This window comes from Asparagus officinalis, chromosome 4 (genome assembly GCF_001876935.1).
Source record: "Asparagus officinalis chromosome 4, Aspof.V1, whole genome shotgun sequence".
Taxonomy (NCBI): domain Eukaryota; kingdom Viridiplantae; phylum Streptophyta; class Magnoliopsida; order Asparagales; family Asparagaceae; genus Asparagus; species Asparagus officinalis.
This window is the reverse complement of record NC_033797.1, coordinates 140,957,930-140,963,834: the sequence shown is the minus strand read 5'-3', so window position 1 is coordinate 140,963,834 and position 5,905 is coordinate 140,957,930.

Here is a 5,905-nt window from a genome sequence, read left to right as displayed (position 1 = left end):
TTTATTTTCCTTTGAGGTATATTGGTTAGGTTATGGAATGTGTCATGACTGTGAGTTACTCAATTGTAATTAATGGTGAATCGAGTAGTTATTTCCAAGGTAAGAGAGGGATTAGGCAAGGGGATCCAATATCTCCTTGCCCTTTTACAATTGCTATGGAATATTTTTCAAGATGTCTTCATGTTCTCACCATCAATCATGACTTCAAGTATCATCCAAAGTGCCAACATCTCAAACTCACACATCTGACCTATGCTGATGATGTTTTACTTTTTTGCAAAGGTGACCTTAATTATGTAAAGCTTCTCTTCATTTAATATCTCTTAGGGAATGTATGGCCTAGAATTGGGTTTTGAGCGCACTAGTGCATGAAGGAGTTTATGTGCATAAAAACCAAGACCAAGGATGAAATCAAGATCAAGTTCCTTGTGGGAATTTCAACACACATTATCTAACAAGAATTTTTTTCCAAATAAAATCATGATAAGAGCCATGTGATAGTCAGTTAACACACACTGTCTGATGCATCATAGTTACCATGTACCTTCTTCATCTTACACTCTTGCTAGACAGCTTTAATTTTGATCATCCTAGTTTGCACAACAGTTGCATATCTGGACATTACTACCCATGTGTAGGTACCCTAGTGTCTAGCGAGAATAAGTACTAGGAGATGATGACTTTCGACAGTTTTAGGAGTTTTTCTTATCTATCTGTTCCAGATTTTATCTAGACTTCGCTCTATAAGTTCTTATAGAATATTATTATGTACATATATCTTTATCAGTTGATGTATCGGACCATAATATAGCCTAGTAACTTTGATTATGCATTTTGTGATGGACATCTAATGTATCAGATTTGTGGTACTTTATCTTATCAGTAATTCTATGGGTGTCACACTCCGTATGGGCTTATTGGCGCGTGCAAGCCGTGTGATCCACCGAGAGCAACTCGATGTTGGCTAAAGTCAACTGTCAAAATACTAGCACTAGTTGTTTTTGGGCATTGGGTTTTTCTCTATTTAAACCACTAACATTTTTTTTCACACTAGTCCATGTGGGACTAAAGTGAGGGTGTCACAATCACCCCACCTTAGTGTTAGACCCTAGAGGGGGTGATTAGGGTCTTATGCTAATCTAATCCGATTTTATGCCAATTAAAACTTATTAACAAGTTATCCTAGCAAGTATGAAATACAACAATGTATATGAGCTAGGATAAGCAATATGAACAACAAGATATATCCTAACAAAGAGATATATGCAATGTATGTGCAAGGATATATAAACTCAAGGGTAAACAATCTAAACTAGATAGTGGGCAATATAATCAACAAGTAATATACAAATGCGATATAAGATATGAACATAAAAGTAAGTGCGCCAATGCAATCACAAACAAACAATATGATTACGGAGTTCGGTCCCCACGACCTACGTCTCCGCTCCTCACCTCGAGGAGATCTCCACTATCTCAACCGGGTTTTCTACGTTCACCCGAACAACGTTTACACCTTACATTACAATCACTATGCAATCACACCTCACACACTAAGTGTTGGACCTAGCCGTGTCTCCCTCAAGTGCTCGGTTACAACCTCTCCCTAGGCTCGTCAACCGACGCCACTCCTCTTGGGACGATCCCCGACTCTCACCACACACTCCTCACTCGGTGTACAAGTGTATTACAAAGTGATTCTCACAATAAGCATAATATAACAAATGATTGTTCTCTCTAACAAGGTGAGAACTCAATTAGGCTCAACTCAATATCACACAATCTCACCACCCAATAATACTATGTATGTAAATACTAAAAGCTCAATGTGGGTGTGTGTAACAATGAGTAAAATAAAATCTAACTCAAATAGCAAACTAGCAATAATAAGAATATGAAAATCAATAATGAAATTGCTAGAGAAAAGAGTTAGAAAACTTCTCTAAAACACAAAGAAGATGATGAAGAGGATTGAGAAAGAATCCCTCAATCTGCAGTGAAGCTTTCTCCTTTGTAAACAAAAACCAAACTTAAAACAACCTGTAAAACTCTTTTAAAACCCTTGTTTAAAACCTTGTTTAAAACCTTGTTTAAAAACTTCTTTTTGGTTAGGTTGAAGGAGAACAGCAATAGGGTATTTATACCCACTCTAAATCTCAGTCAAAACCTCTAACAAAAGATAAAAACAGCCCCAGCAAACAGCTCAGATAAATAGCCGTTGGAAGCCAACGGATCTATTGTCGGTCGACCGGAAATTCTGTCGGTCGACCGACGGAGAAGAAAAACACGAAGGATTATTCTGGACCATCGTCGATCGACTGGTGTGGTCGACCGATGGAGCTCTCGGTCGACCGCATCAATCGACCGACCAACTCTCTGGACCATGCTGACGAAAGAACAAACGAGCGGTCGACCGGATCGGTCGACCGAAAACTGATATGCAGAGAAACAGGTTTTAGAAGCTGATTTTGAGGCTTTGAAAAATATGTTAAAAATAACAAATGAAGTCTAAAAATAATGAAACTTTGGGAAATGTATATAAACATGTAAATGAACATATTACAAAAAGAATTTTCCAAATTGCATTTCCCATTTATGTTGCATTTCCCATTTGTGAAAAATCACCATTTTGCAAAATAGTTCAAAACATGAAAATATGAGATACTTGAATTTTGATGTTTTGACATAAACCAACTTTTGAAACTTAGTGAAATGTTTTTATAGACTTAGTAAAACATGTATAAACTGATATTCAAGTCTACAAACTAAGAATACAATATTTTCACAAAATTGCATATTCTATGCAATGTTTTCAAAAACACAATAGAAAATATAAAATATATAATTTCATATCTATAAACATGAAAACCCAAAACATATGCATGTATATATATAACTATATATATATAGAAGAATACAATATTTTCATAAAATTATATATTCTATGCAATGTTTTCAAAAACACAATAGTAAATATGAAATATGTGATTTCATATTATAAACATGAAAACTCAAAAACTATGTATGTATATATATAACTATATATATGTATAGAAACCAAAACTTATGTGTGTGTATATATATATATATATATACGAAGAAACCAATAAATGTGTGTGTATAGAATTGTACGATGCTTCACTCCACAATTCCGCCAACCTCCATTGGATATCATCGTTGAAGCTCTATTCCATCCATCCTCCAACTACGTTGTTTGTCTATAATAAATAAGAAAACACAAATACTAGACAAACAACATTTGTGATAAATTATTTGTTAAACATCATCAAAACAAGAAGGCCAACAATCTCCCCCTTTTTGATGATGACAAACAATTTACAAAAAGGAATATATGCATGAAGGAAATGAATATACAATAAACATCATCAAAACAAGAAGGCCAACAAGATCTACACGGTTTCCCTCCGGATCAAAGCTTGGCCTTTGATCCCGAGAAGAGTCTCGATTTCGCTTGGTCGATTTCAATAACTACGGGCTATTATTTCCTTGGTGAAATAATCCCCTCGGCTATTATTTCCTTCGTTAAGTTGTAATCTTTATTTTTTCTTTGATCTCATTGTAACCGGATCTTATAAAAAGACCGGATCTTTGTAACCGATAAACTGTTAACAAAGTAATCAATGGAATCATTAACGAAGAAAACAGTTTTTCCCACGAACAGTTATAAGTAAGGATGTAAATGGATTCAGATAATCTGAATAAATTCCACATCCGTATCCTCGTGGATATCAATATAATATAAAAGTATCCTAACCATGCAAATTCAAATATGGATAATTAAATTTGCTTTTGCAGATAGAGACATGAATATGAATTATCTGATCTTAGATATATACCCCCAATTCTAAATCTATTAGTTTTTAGACAATGACCACATGCCATTAGACAACCTAAGTCTATTAACACAATTTTGATTCACTTAATCTTTACAACCTTGTCGCTTCTGGTTTCTCCAAATTATTGACTTTTTTTCATTATGATAATTGTTTGCATCAATAGGCTTAATATGCATATCCATCATACTAGAAATCATCAATGCTCATGTCCTTTTTTCGTTTTAGTGGATATGATACTAGATTTCATCTCCAAAATTTATCCATACTCAGATTTGTACTTAATTTTAGGATAAAAAACTTGAGCTTTTTGTCCTCAGGCAACTCCTTCCCAATTCCCATTATAATGTCTGATCAATCTATGAAGTAATCAGGGTTTTAACCTACTCTTGAACTTACTAGCATTAGTTCTGATGTTGTGATCTCAATTCCATCTGTTTCACCAACCACAATCATGTTGTCCCAACGTGAGGCATCATCATTATTGCTTTCCTAATCATTATTTGTTGCCCCAACCACCATATCGAGATTGATTGTTGTCTATTTCAATTCATGTGCTTTACAAATTGGTTTACACAATCCCATGTTTTTGGATATGCTGGATTTACGTTTGCTAGAAATGCATCTTATCATGTAGGACATAGTTATGTGAGTGCACCTAATAAGTTGATTCTAAATCAACAATCACTGTGGTAAAACTTACAATATTACATAACATGGATATGGGCCTCAAGTATGTGGGTGTCTTAAAATATCCAACACAGAGACCTTGCAAAAAACTGAAAGGACATGGCATATTCCATAGATGTGGGTGCAAGCTAAATGCTTTAAGTGAGTTTGTTGAAAATACTACGTTCAAGTTTCAGTTATCGCCTCTATCAGTCGACTAACACAACATTTTTGTGTTTTTTTATTTTTTTCTTCCTCTCATTATCCTTATGTACCCTATTTTGATGTTGCCAAAAGGGGAGAAAATCTCCAAAATTCGTACACATAGATAGGGGGAGAGTCTTATAGATAGGGGAGCATCTATCTATAGATAATTTTTTATCATTTATTTCTTTCTTTTTTGCTCTTTTATAATTGTGGTTTGTCATCATCAAAAAGGAGGGATTGTTGGGTCTCGTGTTTTGATGATGAATTATAAACCCCATTATTGGTACTAATTGCTTGTTAAGTGATCCTACGCATGATATGTTTATCAAGCAACATAGTGCCATGGAAAGGAGGATGAATGGATTTGCATGTTAATGATGATATTCATGGAGGTGGAGGCAAGTTGATGAAGAAACCTTAAAATGCTCAAAGATCAACTCAAGTAAATATCTACTCAAGAAGAGCATTCAAGTATATATTCAAGAAAAGCTTCATCAATAATAAAACTTAGCAAATATCGATACACAAGATTTATATACATTCGTAAGCGATATTTGTATTTTACTTCTCTCTAGATTATAATGTAGGCAAAAATAAGTTTGATAACTCTTGAAGCATTAGGGGATTACACACACACTCACTTCAAAGTTAATTTTTGACAAAATCTTCAAAAACCATTTTTAGAAAAAGTTTGTTTGAAGAAAATACTTTCAATTCTTAGTATATTATATCTTAAAGTATTTTCCAAAGTTTCATAGTTTTTGGAGATTTTCAACTATTTCTTTTTGCTTTCATTGTCTGCAAAATTCAACAGTCAGTCGACAGAACGATCGACCAATCAATCGAGCAGAAACTGTTTTTTCAGTAACAGTTATTTTAGTCGACCAATCGACCGGTCGTTTGAGTCAGTCGACCAAACAGTAATTCAGTTGACCAACGCAGTTATTCAGTCGACTAGGCAGAAGCCGTTTTTTACAGCAACTACTATTTTAGTCGATCAGTCAACCAGCTATTTAAATCAGTCGACTTAACAGTAACTCAGTCGACCGTCCATATTTTTCAATCGACTAAACTGTGGCTGTTTTACAGTAATAGCTAGTTGATTTGACTTGATTTTGTGATGATTGCAAAAACGATTTTCAACAATTTCTTCTGATTTGAAGCTAATAGGATTT